This window comes from Zootoca vivipara, chromosome 10 (genome assembly GCF_963506605.1).
Source record: "Zootoca vivipara chromosome 10, rZooViv1.1, whole genome shotgun sequence".
Lineage (NCBI taxonomy): Eukaryota > Metazoa > Chordata > Lepidosauria > Squamata > Lacertidae > Zootoca > Zootoca vivipara.
Window position 1 is genome coordinate 56,955,273 of NC_083285.1, and position 18,603 is coordinate 56,973,875.

General features: G+C 42.3%; 1 protein-coding gene across 8 annotated transcripts in view; it reads left to right on the top strand.

Moving 5' to 3' along the window:
* Positions 1-7,849: 7,849 nt before the first annotated feature.
* Positions 7,850-18,603, top strand: part of CALD1 (caldesmon 1) — a 184,163-nt gene continuing 173,409 nt past the window's right edge. For 4 of the 8 annotated variants that reach the window (XM_035127489.2, XM_035127500.2, XM_035127490.2 and 1 more), the window contains exon 1: positions 7,850-8,166. The gene's annotated coding sequence lies outside the window, so the exon portion shown is untranslated. The other 4 variants (XM_035127503.2, XM_035127504.2, XM_060280022.1 and 1 more) reach the window with 2 other exon arrangements.

The following is an 18,603-nucleotide window of genomic DNA, read 5'->3' on the forward strand; positions in this document are numbered from 1 at the left end:
GTTTTGCTTTCGATCAAGAATTCCCCCAGGAATTCTCGGCCCTGCTGCACAGCTGAGTTTATTGTGCAGTGAATGGACCTGTTTTCCTCAATGGTTGTGCAGGCCTTTCCCCACTCTTAAGCCTCACTGGAAAGCACCCAATTATTGGGGCATATTCAGGGCAGACGGAAGAGTACTTTCCCCAAACATCGCATCATATGGAATTCATTGCCACAACATATGGTGATGGCTACTAGCTTAGAAGGCTTTAGGAAGGGATTGTACGTAAATTCAAGGAGGACCACGTCAATCAGTGGCTGCTGGGACAAGCCACATGTTTAGAAGCTGCTATATAGCTAAACAAGGACCCTTCATGATCATTTCTTCAAAGAGCTACCAGTCTAACCCCATCTAGCTACCACACTGTAGGTGGGCTTATTCTGCACCAAAATACCATTCAATGCCTACAAAATTATATACAATTTGTGTTTTTTAAGGAAGATTTTCACTCAATCTTCAATCCAAGTTGTTTGTATATAGGAGGGACGATGTTAATTTCTTTTGGTTTCTCATTTTTCAAGCTTTCAGTTCATCTTGCCCCATATCTGCACCAGTGTCAATCCTCGCGAAATCTGTTAGTATTCCACTGCACCTTCTCCCAAAATGAACACATTTTTTTGGCAAGCAATTTTTGCATTGTTATTTTCAGGAATATTTTTGAGAATGCATCACAAAATTCCGAGGAACGTGAACAGTTGTCTCCCATTTTGAACCGAATTGTACAATTGTACCGGTACAATCATAGCAAAAATAACTGGCCTTCTAAATTACAAGGATCTGGGGATTACTAGAAGTGTAATATCATTTGCGGCACTATCTTTTTTCAAAAAAAAAAAATTAAAAAGAAACTTTATTTCATTTAAAATAAACAATGTACATAAAAAACAAAAACAAAACAAAGCACACACAAATAACATATAATCAAAATCAAATAATATCAAAATAATAATATCAAATCATAGTAAATCTTAACAGATCATACTCAAATCAAATATAAATTAAATCATTTAAATCATATATAAAGCAAAATTTAAATCATTCAGACAAATTAACATTCACACAAAACTAAACAAAAATAAAGACCCCAGCCTTTGAATTTAAGATATATAAAATATATAAGCAAAATATATAAACAAAAACATACATACCTCACAAATAAATAGGTAAGTAAATCATATGTAAATCATAACTTAACACAGATTAACCTAATAAGCATACTCATTCTAAAAAAATAACACAAGAAAAAAGATCAGGGATCTTGAACCCTCTATTCTCCCCCCCCAAAAAAAACCTGACTTCCAGTCACCCTCTACTCTGGTCTATTATTATTCCTTAATTTTTTACACACACCCTCTCCCTATTTTTCTTTTATATCCTTTTTTGTGCCTTTTATATATCTGCCAAAAGATTGGTTTTTTTTCTATCTGTCTTTTTTGGTATTGTTTGAACATACTCCAGCTTTTTTCTAAACTTTCCTCCTTTATGCCTTTTACCCTACCTGCTCTGATTGATAAATTTTGATATATTATCATCTTTTCCACCCAATCCTCCTTTTTTGGTATTCTTTCACTTTTTCAATTTCTTGCGACAAGTAGTCTGCCAGCCGCTGTCGCATGCATAATTTAAAATCTATCTTTTGCCTTTATTTCATTACTTAATAACCCTAATAGAAACATTTCGGCTTCTTTTTTGAAAGAATATTTTTTTAAAAAATTCAATTCATTATATATGTCGTCCCAAAACCTTTTAATTTTTTTGCATTGCCACCAGATGTGCATATGTGTTCCCGGTTCTTCTCGGCATCTCCAACACGTGTTGCTTATTCCTTTATACATTTTTGCTAATTTTGTGGGTGTCATATACCATCTATATTGAATTTTCAGAAAATTTTCTTTTAGATCATAATTTGATATATATTTCAAATCTCGCCTCCACAAAGTTTCCCATCTGTCAATTGTAATATCTTTCCCAAAATCTTTGGCCCATTTAATCATCGTCTCTTTCGTCATTTCATCTTTAGTTTCCCATTCTAATATCAGTTCGTATAGATTTTTAATATATTTTCCCTTCCCTTCTAGCAGAATTTCCCCAAATTTTGACATTTCCTTCTCAAATCCTACCTTTTTATCTAATTGGAATCTTTGCCTAATTTGAAAATATTGTAACCTTCCTTCCTTCCTTCCTTCCTTCCTTCCTTCCTTCCTTCCTTCCTTCCTTCCTTCCTTTCCTTCTTAGTGCTTCATTTGAATTGGGAAAAGCCAGATCTGCGTGGTAGCAATTGACTTGTGCTTGAGATGTTGCCAATGATCTTCGTGTTGTACAACTGTTTTATACCTGTTTGTGGGGATGAGTATGATATAAGCCGAAGAACATACCAAAATGGATAAATGTTTTCAGTGGATTTTTTTTATAAAAAAAAAACCCTCATAAAAATATTTATATTCCGCTACGTCATAGAAATACACCACAGTGGTTTGCAACAATATAAAACCATACAGTAAAATCACAAAAAGTTAAAAGCAACAGAATTAAGACCAAACGTCAGTAGACCATGGGAGGGGGGCAGTTTACTCTTAATTGCCTGCGGAACCGAAAAGTTGAGAAACAGAAAAGGCAGCTCATATGAAGCCCCCCCCCCCGGTTGTAGTATGGATATGTGCAGGGCAAGTTATGAAGTTGGGCTCACACCGTAAGTGTAGAATCTGCTGTGGTTATTACATGCAGAGCTGGTACTAGAGCTGGTCTGGGCTATAACCTTTTCAAGAGTATAGATGAAAGTTTTGTGTACTTCAAGGGGGTTTGCAGTGGTGACAGCAGGAATGACGACAAGCAATAAAATGTCATACTAAAATTATTTATGAGCATGGATTAAGTTCACATTCATCAAGGGAAGGCTGGAGGTTGAAAAAATGTAGTTATACTTCTCAAGAGCATTTTGTTTTTTATAAAATAAAAATAAATGTTGGATATGTGCTATGATGGCTAGTGTGCTCTTTACTGGTAAATTCCACTGGCAAGCTTCAAGCCTAGCAAGACTTTGCTTATGCCTTGGATTAGGTAATTTGCTGATAGATGTCATTCAGCTGGGCTTTCTGTGTGTGCATGTGACGTGGAACTACAGTCGTACCTTGGATCCCGAACGCCTTGGTACTTGGACGTTTTGGCTCCCGAATGCCGCATACTCAGAAGTGAGTGTTCTGGTTTGCAAATGTTGTTTGAAACCTGAACGTCTGACGGGGTTTCTGTGGTTTCTGATTGGCTGCAGGAGCTTCCTGCAGCCAATCAGAAGCTGCTCCTTGGTTTCCGAACGTTTTGGAAGTCGAATGGACTTCTGGAACGGATTCTGTTTGACTTCCAAAGTACGACTATAGTTAGGCCAGAAGTCAGAATTGGGGTGGGGGGTGGAGTGGGATAGGGTTGGATCTTTTAATTTCAGTTCCCTCTGTTTCTCATCTCCCCCCCCATTTTAAATTCACATTTCTGCAGCAGTTTGCATTTTTAAAAACCCTCATGAAAACCCACCCACATTTTAGTGCAAATTTCTCTGAATAAACACATTTTTCTATGTCATTTTGAATAATGCACACTTTCTTGGAAGCAGTATACACTAATATAATGCATTGTTTGTGTTATTTTCATTAATTTATGCATTTTATACACATTTTCTGGTAATACATGCATTTTTGTATACATTATTTGGTTGGAGAACTTTATCGCAAAATTAATAAAAGTGCAAATTTTGAAAGATAGCTGTGTTTCGGTTCATGAGAAGTGCAAATTTGGTAGTTTCTTATTAAAATGAAAACCAAATTGAATTTCTTCAGCATCCCTAGTTGGGGAGTGGAGGGAGAAGCACAGCCACTGAGGGAGATAGGCCACTGTCATCCTAAAACACCTCCACCATCTTTTTTTATGGCACAAGCTTTCATGGATTAGAGTCCACAATGAAGTAATGCCTGACCGCTCCCCCACTTCTTGAGGAAAAAACCCATAGATTGGCTGCAGTTTGGTGTTAAGTCACTTAGGAAATATCTCACAGCAATCAAGTGATTGACTCCACTCTTACTTCATCCCATCTCTGTCAAAGCATCAGGTTGATCTGTGCCCTATGTGTCTCTGATGGTATCATGGTCTTTGCTGCTGTTGCAGGAAGAGAGAGGCACCCTCCCTCATGTCATGCAGGGGTGGTAATGCTGAGAGAGTTGCTCTAGATATGCATAGCTGCCAAGTTTTCCCTTTTCTCGTGAGGAAGCCTATTCAGCATAAGGGAAAATCCCTGTAAAAAAGGGATAACTTGGCAGCTATGGATATGAGACACATTGTCCGGAGCAGGGGTGAATATCCTGCGAGCCTTTCCTAGAATCCTCTTCCAGGGGTGCTCCCGACTCAGGTACTGACCACTGGACCCCTTCCTGAGACAATCTAGCAGCCACTCCTCTCCTCTGTCCTGGCCTGGCCAGCCAACCTGGATGGGGCAGAGAAACTATGCTAGCTTCCAGGCAGGCGGGTCATTGTTGCTTACTGGGTGGGAAGGCTGGCATGGTGGAAACACATTGGCAGAGCCAATATGACAATCTTGCTGGTGCATTTGCAGTGTCGACCTCCTTGTCCCCCCCTCTCTCCCACCCAGTAAGCCACTGATGAGGAGACATTTCCTCTGAGGACACTTCACCTTACCTGCTGGGAAGTTGTGTAGCAGCTCTACTCCACCCACTGAGCCACGCATGAGGAGTCATTTGAGGATAGCTCAGGTTTGAGGTCTGGGCAGGGCTGAACTGAAAGAGAGAGAGATTGATTTACTGTCTCACATGATTGCCTACTGGGTGCTTTCTAGATTGTTTTAGTTCCCCTTCCTCCCCTAGACAGCACTTCCATTTCTTTGAAGAAACACCTTTGGGTTGGGTGGAAGGGCTCATTTGCTCACAACTGTGCTGGTTCCAAGTGAAACAAAATTACATGTCAAGGTTGTTCTTTCTGCAGCCAAACATGAAGTATCTGGCCATTTTTTAAACACTCAGCTATTCACAGCCAAATGGTGGTGAGTGTCTGTGAACTGTGATCACGCCAGGGTCTGTTCAAACACTGTTTGAACTGTGGACCCCTCTTAGGAAAGCTTTCAACCACAACAAACCTTTGCTTGAGTGGCTAAGGAGTGACGGCCTCTGGGAAGGGTCAGCAGCATCCGATACTGGCATTTCTCTTAATAAAGGAAAACAACAGACTACACCACAAGGCTCTAAGGCATCATGGCACTCTCAAACCACTCCATTTGATGTATATAAGTTGCAAATAAAGAGTCTCCCTTTCACCGTGAGAATTTGAATGGGACGCTATATCCCGAAGTCTTTGTCATTCTCATCATTAATCTCAAGCTTCCAGGCTTGGTGTTAAGGCACTCCAGCTCAGTTATATTTCCTCCATCCCTTTGTGCTTCTCCTTGATCTCACCATTCCACATAGCTCCTCTGGGATCCTAGGGCCTCCCGCCATTCAGCCCAGGGGTGCTTGTGGCAATTTTGAACCAATCAGTTGTTCCATATCCAGTTCTAACTGTAGCTTCTTGTCCCACATAGAGATTTCTCAGGAGACAGATGAGGTGATCAGGCACTCCCATTTCTTTAAGAACTTGCCATAGTTTGCTGTGGTCGACACAGTCAAAGGCTTTTGCATAGTCAATGAAGCAGAAGTAGATGTTTTTCTGGAAGTACGGTGGGTCTTTGTTTTTCTCTAGTACAGTGGGTCTCAAAAGGCATGGCAGGAGAGAATGGCAGGTGGGAAGATTCAAAGTGACATTTAAACATTCCAGTGTAGCATACAAGTGGTGACCATTTCGCGTGTGAACCGATGGATGCACAACTGCTGATGTGCACGCTGCTTTCGGCCCTGGAAGGGTGTGGAACAGGGTGGAATGGGGCAGGGAGGGGGCGAATTAAGCTTATGCATGACCACTGACACATGCAGCAACCTGGAATGCAATCCTCAAGCAAATAGGGAGTTGCTTGTAGTATAAAAATATTTTCTAATTCACATAATATGTATAAAAAATAAAAAATCCTTCCAGTAGCACCTTAGATACCAACTAGGTTTGTCATGGGTATGAGCTTTCGTGTGCATGCACACTTCTTCAGATACCATGCACACGAAAGCTCATACCCATGACAAACTTAGTTGGTCTCTAACGTGCTACTGGAAGGAATTTTTTTATTATGTTTTGACTATGCCAGACCAACACGGCTACCTACCTGTAACTATAATATGGATAGATATTGGTTCAAAATGAGAGTGAGGACAGAATCACATTTCGAACAGAATGCTGGAGAATAGCAGTGGCTAATCTTCTACAGTTCTCCACCCCATATTGTTGTAAACAGGGATTTTCAGGTCTGACAAATAGAAGGCTTCTTTGTGTTGATGAAGAGATGAGAGTTCATTTGTCTCAAATGAATATTAGGTCTAATATAAATGAGATTACTCGGCAAAAGCAAGCTCACACCTCTCATTGAGTTTGTATACCTACTGAAGGTACAATACAGTATGTAAGACGCTTCTTTATAATGGTATTTTGGTGTTCTATGTTGTCAATCAAGCACTGCTCTAGGAGTTTTCTTTTTGTTCCCCCATGATTTCTATCAATAAAAAAAAATGGTGTGGCTGAAAGTGTGGCCCAGAGAAAAACTTTGCATTTCCCCTAATATTACGCATTTTCTAGGTTATTTTCACTAGTGCCTACGTTTGTTTAGATCCACTTCCCCAATGTGTGAATTTTTGTAAACATTTGTTGGAGAACTGCATCATAAAACTCAGATGAGTGTGAATTTTGAAGGACTCCTATGTTTTGGTTTTGCATATTGTTTCAGAAAGTGTGAATTTGATAGATTCAGCTTTAAATGTCACCGGAATTGAGTTTCTTCTGCATCCATATGTGCTATATCAACCTTTTAACTGGAGATGCCAAGGATTGAAGGGGAGAAAACATAGCTGTCAAGTTTTCCCTTTTCTCGCGAGGAAGCCTATTCAGCATAAGGGAATTTCCCTTTAAAAAAGGGAGAACTTGACAGCTATGGGAGAACCTTCTGCATGAAAAAGCATGAACCTGTCACTGAGCTGGGGCTCTTCCTTGTAGGAGAGTGAGATGAATAGTTGGAATAGCTAGCCAGATATTTAGAAAGATACAATTCAACAGATCAGAGTTGTTGTTGTTGTTGTCTTAAAAAAAACCCAACAACTATGCCATGAGAAATATGCAAGGACTATAGAGTTATTTTTAAAAAAAGAGAAAACAGCGTATTTTAATAGTTGCACATGCAACTGAAAATGCTTCCTTCTCTCTGCAAAATGCTTCCAAAGCCCGCTAACTCATCTTTTTCACTCTCCCCTCCACTTTCCTTTCCTAGCAGATTTGAAATGATAAAGGAAATACTTCTAAAACATCTGGTATTCATTCCCGAAATACAGTGTCGCTGTATTTTGTTTGCAGAGAATGCCTTGCTTTTTAATTTTATCCCACCTCCTCCTCTCCAAAATGAATGCATCAGTAAATATGCAGAGACCGATTCTCTCCCCCCCACCCCATTTTTCCAATAAATTTTCATTTAAAAAAAAAATACACAAAAAACCACCCTCCATTTGTGTTCAACAAGAGAGCCTCTTTCTCCAAGATTAACATTTCTTATGATTGTTCCTGACAGAGGATTTACTTTCAGAGGCCCTGCTAAGGATAACCAAAAAAGGGCATGGAGCAAGACAGTTTTGGCAGCTTGTGCGAATTTTCGGAGGTTTTTAGGTCTTGGTTTTCTTATAAGTGGCTTCCTGAGCGTGCCTAGGGAATGACAGGCATCCCTTCAGGCTGGCTGACCCCACCTTTGGCTGAAGCCTAGCCATTGGCTGCTTATTAGAATAAATTGAGGACAATGCATACCACTGGCTGCCAATTTTAAACATAAGGGATATGTATTCACTTAGCACTGACTTTTGGGAGGGGCCAAGGAGAGAGTTTAGTTCCATGGACTAGGGCTTGCGGGGCTTAAACTGCCTGGGTGCTGCTTATGCTCTGCTGCCGCCGCCGCCGCCGGAAAACAGCCAGAGCCTCATTGCCTAGATCGGTCTGAGAACAGTTTCTGCCGCTGAGGTAAGGGCTCAATAAATAAATCAAGAGGGCTCCCCCCCCTTTTTGCACTTGCACTTTTTGCAGGAGCATTCCCATTAAAACAAACGCAAAGCAAGCATTAGAGGTATTGCAAAGAGTGTCTTGCAGCTTTGCAATGATGCTCAGCGTTGAATTAACGGAGGAGGGATGCCAGAGCCTGATGTTTCCTGGAATTACGTTTTTTTATTGTATACGTGTAAGTATGTTTGCACAGAATGAAGACTCTGTCCAGCAGGATTTCTTACCTGTCTGTCATTGGGAGACGGGTAACAACTACCCCATAGATGGGGTGTTTTATCTCCCGTTGTAACAGGGCTGCTAATCTCCTTTTTAAAGCATGGGGTTTTTGTTTTAAAACTTGAGGAAGAAAAGCTGCACAACTGGAAACTAGCTTCTCTGCTCCCCAGCCCGCCCCGCCTTTTTAAGAGTCCAAAACCTGGGCTCTGAAAAGCTTAGCAGCGAGAGAGAGAACGCAACTAGCACAGACCTGGCAAAGCTCTGGTTAATGTTATGGATTTGTTATGTTGCTGAAACAGATGTCTCGCTCCGACTGTCTTTCATAAAAGAGGAGCTTTGTTGAAAGTAGTCTCCATCCGTTTTTAGTTTTTAGCCTTCCACATGTAATGTTGCCTATTGCCAGGATGTTTCTTATGAGGGAGCCTTTCCGGTTAACAGAATAAATGTTCATGGGTGGGGAACATGAAGGGGAAAACTGGCTGATAATGAAGTGAGTGTGGGTGGGTGAGCCAGACTGTCGCTCTGCAAAGACGGGAAGCAGACTTTCTATGTTTAAAGCACTCCTGACATGCTCTGATGACTTTGGGAGTAGAAGGCGATGATATTTTGGAAAGCACAGAATTTCTCTTGAAGCTAGTAATAATGGGAACAAAGGGGGTGGAAATGTTTAAAGGAGACAACATCCTTCACCCAAAACCAAAGATAATGCATGGGCATATTGTGTTTGTTTGCTTTTGTTGAACAAAATGGCTTTCTTTTCATTCTTTTTGGTAGCCCAAGCTTCCTTTTCTTGGTATGTGGCTGTGCCTATATTTTATTTTTGTTCATTGTGGATCTTTTTTTGCCCTGGAAAAGGGGCTATGTAGGGGAAAGCTCTCTTAACAAGCCACCAGGTATCTCTGCTGAGCAAACACCTTTAAATTAATTTGAGATACAGGAAAGGTGTGCTCTCCCAGGATGTGTTTTTTTTTCATAAGGCCATTGCACACATTCACATTCTTTCGGTAGACACCTAAAAATGTAATGTGTGAATCAGACATGTGTTGGGCAGTCTTTGTATCACTTGGATACACTTGTCACAGAGGCAGCTCCCTGACCATACCCAGTCGCAAACCTGGGTTTACTGCCCCATAATGCAGGGAAAGGCCCTTAGGTCCACTTCACACGTTACAGTTTAGATATAACTTACAAATGTAATGTGGGAATGCATCAAGCACTTGAATTAGACAATTACACTTGGGAGGGACCTGCAGTTGGCTGGTGGTAAGCCTGGGTTTCCCCCTGAACAATGTGCGAAATTGCCCAAGAAACAATGGATGAGATCTAAACTGTCAACAAAACAAAATATGCAATAGATAACACAAACTTCAGAATCATGTCTGTTTCATAAGGACTGCCACAGCATGCAGTTCATTAAGCAATGCTGCTTTTAAATTCCAATTCCTTTTAGTGGTGCTTACAACTTATAAGGGAGAACAGTGCCTTGTAAATGTTGTCTCTAGGGTCCACTGTTGCCTTCAACCTACCCAATCAGTCTCTTGGTCAAACTAGGCATGAGCTCTGGGTGTGGAAATCCCAACCACATTTCCTTAAGTTGTGATGTGACTCCTGATAGGGGATCAGGGCTGCCGCACCAAGGCAGTGGACGTTTTAGCTCTTTGCTCTCCAGCTGATTTCCAAATCAACCCCCCCCCCCAGCTCCTATTAATCATGAAGGGGAAAACTTATTTCCTTCCACATGAGCATCTGGACAAGGAATGGGGCAACTGAGAAGTGGTCCAGTCCAGTCTTTCACTCCTGGCTTCTGGCAGAAAGATGGAGCGGATCACTTTAACACCGAGTCATTGTCCGTATGCAGCTTAATCTTCCGCACAGAGAGTTGTGTACAGGCCAGGTGCATATGCAAATGCAACAGGGGCACTTCGGATGCTGAAGCAGCATAATTTAATATCCTTACTTCAGCTGATTTTTGCAGTGGATCTGATTTACAAGTGAGTAAATGAGGATGGTTGCAGAAAGGGATTGACTTAAGGTGCTTAATTTGCAAACGGGTCATTGGCAACAAGTGTGCTCTCCCTCCCCCAACTTTCCCCAGAAATTGGATATTTGGATCATAGGAGCCAACTCATAGGGGCTGAGGGATCTTTGGCCCCCAATAACATTTTTGAGGAAGCTGCAAACACCCCCATGTTGATGGGCATTGCCATTCAAATGGTGTGTGTACACTGCGTCATGCAATCGATTGGGCAGGGCTTACCTGCCTCCACCAATATTTTATTCAAGTGGGCACCCCTGATCTGGATGAAATATGCTGACGATGTTGTGTGGACTCTATGACAAATGCATGCATGTGGGGGGCCCTTCCTATGATTCACACTCAGCTGGAAGCACCCTTAATTAAAGAGGGGGAAAAATTGGACACTTAAGTGATGTGGTCTTATACAAACAGAAAAGCTTCGGTTGCCAGAAATGGGGGGGGGGGGTAGCATTTTTTCTGTTTCTGGAGGTGGTTGTTAATAAAACAATAAAGGCTTCGTTCTGTAATAATTAAGGGCCAAAGCAGCTATGGAATCAGGAAAATTTCTCTCTCCAATTTGGATCAGCGACATAGTGCTGGTGGGGGAAGGGTTAAGCATTATCTCACTTGTAGTCATTCTTCACATTTAACCCTTCCGCAACCTCTTTGCAGGTATCAGTATGCGCCCCCCCCCAGTGTGGCAAATAGCAAATTGGGAGGGGTGTATGTGCCAGTACCGCAACACTGTTGGCTCAGTGTGTGGTTGCCTTTAAGAACTGCAGGTTGGAACTTTTGGGCAGTGAAGGTTCTGGACTGGCTCCACCCACCCAAGCTGGCGAGGAAGGACTATAAAAAACTTCCTGTTTGCTCTGAAGCCTTGCCTGAGCAACAATGCTTTCCTAATTCTGGTACGTTTCTGCACAGCTCTTGGTGCGATCCCTTTGTCCCTTTGATGTGGGCTTATCTCTTATTCCCCTCTGACTGCTGCCTACAGCTCAGCCTTGGCAAGTGGTGATTTTAACTGGGTGTGTGTGTGAAATTATGGCATATTGGCACACGGAGAGTTATCTCTTCCACATCCTGCACTGTAATCCCAGTCCGAATCACATGTGTTATTAAGTTTAGATAAATAAATAAATGTGAAGATCCTGAGTGTGGGTCCTCTGCATCACACCAAGATGCCCCTTCAATGTCGAGCTGTGTGCTCCCTCCTATTATTTCTGTTTCAAAGCATTTGGGAGGAAGATGAGGGAAGGGGTCACAAGGCTGTAGCTATAGCACTGGGAGTTAGAATGGTGCTTGCTCTGGTTTCTCTTCAGATCGTATGCCTTGTATAGTGTTAACTTTGGTCAGAATGTGTTGTTCATATTAACTTTGGTTTGCAAAAAATCCTTAGTATTTGCGGACGTTAATGTGTTTTCAATTATTTTCCTGTTATGTGGGTACTAATGGATCGACGATGAAAGTGGACCCTGCGGGTTCTTAGGAGAGGCGTGTTTTGGTTTGTGTATTGGGTCTGCATCCCTCTTAATGGACAGTCCACCAGGTTCTTCTCAGTAATATCTCGCCAAACATCTTTGTCACCTGGTTTGGAATATGAATTTCTCCAGCTCGTAATGCTTGGATGTATTTCAAATCGAGCACAGCTTAAATTAGAAGTTATTATCTGGCTCAGAATGTGATGGAAGATTGTTCACATGCGTGATCCGCAACCCCATCAAAAACACTGCCTGTTTTTTGTCTGAATCGCAGGCAATTGCGATCCAGAAGCTGTTTTTAGGCTCCAAGAAACCTCGCAGCTCTTCAGCAATTAGCACCAGGCGTGGCTTGGGAAAGAACTCAAGTCTCCAGAGCTAGAAAAAGAAAGCTCATAAATAACTGTTTTGAGTCAAGCTGAGTGTTCACCTCTGACCAGTTCTTCATTTTCTGGTTGGGTGCCACAGAAATTGCAGCTTAGCTCAGACCTTCTCCATATCTACAAGGAACTGCTTTGGTGTTCCCTCCCTCATTACTGTGCGCCATTTGCATAGATCTGAAGGTCTGCAAAGGGCACCCTATATTGTACTTCTAGAGCTTTATGGTGCAGAAATGCCACATGGTGGGGGGACTGTGCACAGTTGGGGTTCCTTATCACATGGAGTATCTGTGCACGCATAGCTCTACTAAGACACAGAGGTGCTCCTTTTTAGGTCTATGGGTCTACATGTGAAGGTCATGGGCAGAGCCAGTGGTGTGGTCCCACGCTTCTTTCCCATCACCCTCCTCTGCATTCCTTCTACCCAATGAGAATATTTGAACAGGGCTTTTCCTATCATTAAAATAACGAAGGCTGTGATTTTCAAGGTGCTGAACGCTGTGTTCTGTACAAGCTCCAGCACTTCTGTGGAACACACGCAGTGCTTTTGAAGTCTATTGGTTTCAATGGTTGTTTTTGTTTTAGCAAACTGGACTTCCCCAGGAGTTTGCATTTATGGAGTTCTTTCCTTCCAAGTAATATGAATGTGGAGGCGGAAAGTTTATCTAGGGACAATTGAGGGATTTTGTCCTTGTGAATTCCTATATGAAATGGCCTTATCAGGATCCCTTGGACTAATGTGCAGCTCGGGACTTAGGCATCCAACAGATTTTCCACATCTCCAAATTTTGCAGTTCCTGGACATTCATCTGTCAAAATACTCACTGAAATATGTATTTTGGAAGGAGTTTTGCTTTTGCATATATATATATCAGATGAATGTGGAAACAGAGTGGAATGAAATTATGGGTGAAAACATGAGAAATGTATGATGACCAGAAGTCAACCATCCCTAACCTGGAGGAAGGATGTGAAATTGGCAGCATTCCTCGAGTAGCAAAGGTAGCCTGAGTTTTTGTGATAGCCTCCGTTCTCAGGGCCTTGGTGAATGACAAGCAGCCTGCCAAAGGGAGCATCTTTGTGACTGCTCTCACCAGGGTTTCCAAGCAGAGGAGAGCCTAAGGCACAGATGGGAAACCTTTCCCACTTCAAGAGCCACATTCCCTTCTGGGTAACCTTCCAGGGGCCACATGCCACTGGTGGACAGGCCAGGAAGTAAATTTTACCTTTGTATGGTAGGATAGTTTCCATACACACAATAACACATCCCTCTCTATCGAGGAAAGCAAAGAGTTCATGGACAGGCTACAACCCTGCTGTAGCCTTTGACCTAATATCATGGAGGTTGCTAGGAGAGGGGAAATGGGGTGGAAGAGGCGGCAAAAAGATGGGGGAAGAAGAGACAAGATGGAGAAAAGAGGCAAAACAACAACAACAAAACTCTGCAAAAGGAGTGCCCTCTCCACTTTTGACTCTATTCCTGCCCACTGCTGGCTTTGCTTTAAATATCAGCACCAACAAAACAAGACCACATATGCACACACAAAATGTTGGCATCAACCTTAACTTGGGAAGGCAGATTATTCTTTGAGAAAGAAATCTGGTGCGCTATTTTTTAAAGATGAACCTATTGATGAGACTAGAATTTTGTGATCTGAGCAACTGGAACCAGGACAGGCTGTGGTGGGAAAGTACCCTACTTGGAAAAGCTTTTGCTCCGTGGAAACTTCTACTACATATTTCAATGCTCTGCTCATACCGATAATAAATAAGGGTCCTTTGAGAGATGCTACACAGGGTGTAGAAACAAGACAACCCGCTCGTTTGCACATTCATTGGTTGGATGTCCTTAAATAGGAAAAAGGGGGAATAATGGAAATTGGCTCATAGAACTGTGTAGAACACCACGTCTAGTCATAAATAATTTTTAGCTTGGAACCACCCAGAGGTTGTGGGATACGTCAATGTATATGCATGCCCCCCTCGCCCCCCCCCCACACCATAGATCGAGAAGTTACAACGAAACCCAAAACAATGCTGGGAATATTGCCCTTAAGAATCTGGTAACTCAGACTTGTCAGGAACTTTATATTGTACTTTTAAAGAACACAAAGGACAGAAACAACAGATTTACGAGGCAAACTTTCTTCGCACCAGCTAATCCGTGGGGAGATATGATCAGCATTGCCATAAAACACGCTTGTAAATAAGCAATTCCACAGTCCTGGGATTTTGGAGGGCGCTTTTGAAACATGCCCTCTCTCCTTTTTAAGAACACAATTACTGGGTCATATGCACGACCCATCTCATCTACTAGTTTATTTCCAAGCGTGGCTGTTGGTGGATTTGACAGGGAAAGTGTTCAAGAACATGGAGCAGGGAGTTAAGCCAAATGTTCAGGGGTGTTTTGAGGACAGACTTGATGGGAGAGAGACAGAATCACATGGCCATTCTGAAAGGAGAGGGAATAAAGAATAATAAGCAGGGTCATTGTGGAAGTATATTGGAGGAGCACAGGTCACAGGAAGGGTATAATGAGAAATAAGGAGGTGAGGGGAGATTGTAGGACAAGTACATCAAGGGGTTTAATGGACAAAAGCTTGGACTGGGTGCAAATGGGGTTTGAGGAAGGTGTTCCTATGGTTTGATCAACCATTGATATGCGTGCCTTTAATTTTTTTAAAGGGTGAATAGCTAGTATATGTTGAAAATATTCACACTACTCAGGATTTTTTTGTTTGATTGCAAAATTGCTTGGAAAATGCTTAACCAATAATAATAATAATAATAATAATAATAATAATAATAATAATAATAATAATATATTATTTATACCCCACCCATCTGGCTGGGTTTCCCCAGCCACTCTGGGCGGCTTCCAGAAGGATATTAAAAGACAAGTATTATTATTATTATTATTATTATTATTATTATTATTATTATTATTATAGCTCAGTGACCCCAGTGATCTTGAGCCTCTCTAGGCTTTTGGTTTTTGAGCACTACACCTGTTCTGGAATTGAGATATTTTTTAAAAAAACTATTTTATTTTCAATTTTTCTAATAATAACAATTTTCTTACACATAGATATCCAATCCAAATTTGCATAGATTGACAGCCCCCCGGTTTCCAATTTTTTCTTTTACAATTTTCATTGCATCTAATTGTTTTTCCCAATTAATTTCCAACTATTTTTCCCATCATGATTCTGCCTTCAGTTCATAAATGCTGCAACAATCCTGCTAATGATTCCACGTTCTTGCAGTGTTCTTTAAAATAATCTATGAAGTTTTTCCAATCTTGATCTTAAATTAAATGGAATTGAGATTTTAAACCTGAACCACCTTTCAGTTCCACATAAGCAGCTCCTAAGCATGAGATCCTAGCCCTCGGCCGTGAATAATCTGTCCTGGCAATGATCCAGTGAAGTTGGAGACACTTCCATGCTCTGTTGTAGCCTTCCTCAACCTGTGTGCTGGCAGATGCAGACGGGAGCTGCCCTATGGAGGGCACCAGGCTGTGGAATCTTGTTCTCTTGCTTGAAACATTATTCTGGGGCAACAGTTGGCATTGCTCACTTTCCCAGCTTGAAAATAATCATAATAACCTTTCCGTTCAGCTTGCTCACGTTGACAGCTGCCTCCCGAAGCTTCGGTTATCCAAGTGGGTGGCTTCAAACCTTTCCAGTTTTCAAGTGCCTCGGAGCTCCTGCCTGGCTCGCTGTCTCCTTCGCTCCTGTGTGGCCCTGGGGGAGACAAGGAGGTGTCCAATTGCCTAGGGGAACTCTGCAGCAGGGATGCCTGGATCCAAGTCGTTCTTTGGGGTTGCTGGTGGTGCAGAGGTTTCTGGGTGGCGGCGGTGTAGATAGATAGCTAGAAAGGGGCAAGTTTTTAGATATGGGCGCATGGAAGAATTTTTTAATTAAAAAAAAAATCAAGACTCCTTGTGCTCTGCTCCCCCTTTCTTCCCAGCCAGGGCACCCAGCCCTCTGTCTGCACCTGAGAGCTGGCACGTCACACCAGGCTGGGCCTCGGCCAGGGAAGCTTCTCCTCTTTGCCCGCTCTGCAGTAACCACTATGAGCTGCCCAAGGGAGGAGACAAGGGAGGGGCCACGGGAGGCTCCCATATATCTACCACAGCTGCCACTACTACTGATCAGGACAAGCACGGCTCACCCTCCTCCCCAAGCTCAGTGGTGATGATAGCACTGGTGGGGAAAACAGGACATTCCAGGATCAAATCAGAAGCCAGGATGGTTTTTGTCATTCTGGGTCTGTCCCTGGAAAATAGGGACACTCAGAGGGGGTGGGATAGTCTGCCTCTGAAAACCAGATGCTGGGAACAACAAACAGCTAGGGGAATCTACGAAATGCTGAATTAACAATACCACTGATGCAAAGCAAAGCAAAGCAAAGAGGTTTATTCGGCTATATGCCCATCATAAAACACAACACAACAAATCAAATCAAATAAAAAACGCAGACTCTTACAAACCACAGATAATATAACACAATTCACAGCTCACAAGGACAAATATTAACAATTCAAAAAACATATCTTGAAGGTTTAAGATTAAGATTAAAAATTTAGGCGCCTAACTAAAATCAATATCTGATGTCATTTTTTTTAAAAAAAATCTTATAACTATCAATAATCAGCTAACATTCCATTCCGTCTCTTCTACGAGAGGACGGCTGTTAGGAATTTAGCAACCTGTAGAGTAATATAAGGGTCTACATCTTGAAGAACCCAAGCTAGCTGAAGGTCAACTGGATTGTCAACCATAGGCTGGATTATGGAGTTTAATATACTAGCACGAGCCGAACTGTACATAGGGCAGATAAACATAACATGGTGTAAAGATTCAGTTGATTTCATTTCGCAAGCACACATTGAAGAGACTTGGCCCTTGGTAAATCTATGTCTCAGCACGTTAGTTGGAACAATACCACTGATGGCACACAAGCCCTTTGGATTTCATGGGACCTGTAGGTATATTTAGAGCCAGGGTCCTAACGCCCAAAGATGGCTCCCCGTTTTCTTATTTTTTAGAAGACTTCTGTTTAATTTCCTTGGCAGTTACCACGTTGACCACAGAAAGGCACAAGTATTTGGCAAACAGATTCTTCAATCAGTAAGTAACTTGTGGTTAGGATTTAAGAGCTTTTCGGTCCCGTTTGTAAACACCTGAGCCCACCATTAACAGGTCAAGGATAACTGGCGCTTTGGAGCACTTTTTATGTACCCAGGAAGGCTCAGTGTAAATACAGCAGTTCATAAGAGGCAGGCCTGCGAAAGTCATGAGCCATTGGACTGAATAAAGCCTGCCAACCATGTCTCGTGGGCTGCGAGGTCCCCTAGATTGTGCAATTTGAGGAGGACTGCAAAAACAGAAATCATAGAGACTTCCTCTTGGGCTGCTTAGGGGCTGGTTTTGGTGTTTTTGGCTCAGTGGCTCATAAATTGTGGAGGCCTGCGACAGGGAGAGAGAAACAGAGAGAAAGAGGGAAACAGGGCAGAAATTCAGACTGGCCCAAAATGTCTGCCTTTCCAAATTCCCCACCACTTTTCAAGGCGGCGGAGTGTGCACATGTGTACAATTTCAGGGAGCAGTGGGGGTGAGGGAGGTGACAAAGCTGGCAGAAAATTTACCATGGACTCAGCAACATTAGTAAAAAAACAACAGCAATTTGAACGTGCTATAAACATGCAACACCAGATGGCACCAGAGAGCAGGAAATTTTAAAACGTGATTTTCCATAGGGATTTTTTTCTTGTGTTAAAATGATCTAATTTCTGACTTATTTTTAGCATTCCCACCCTCCACCCCTGAGTTTAAACCCACCCCATGAGTGGTGACAGACTTCCCAGGAGTCAAGGCAATTGCCGGCTGCCATCTTCTCTCCAAGGAGTTCCTAAAGCAGGAGTGGGGAATCTCAGGCCTAGGAGTTGAATGCAGCCTTCCAAGCCTCTCTGGGCCTTGGGACTTTCTTCACACCACATACCACCCTCGCCGTCTGCCCTCTACCCAGGGCTTAGCCGTCACTGGTCTTGCTTGAGTGTCATTGCCTGTCAGGACTGTGTCATTGAACTCTGATACTGCCTTTTGCTTGCCTGATGGAGGGTAGGGAGGGACATGTGAGAGTGTGAAGAAAGTTGCCCAGTGTATTAAAAACATTTATATTTATTGCTATACCCGCTTTGGCCACTGGCATGTGGCTCCTGGAAAATTGCCCAGAAGGAAATGCCCTCCTCAGACTGAAAATGGTTCCCACCCCGACCTAGATTAAGTTCTAGGCCTAGTTTTAT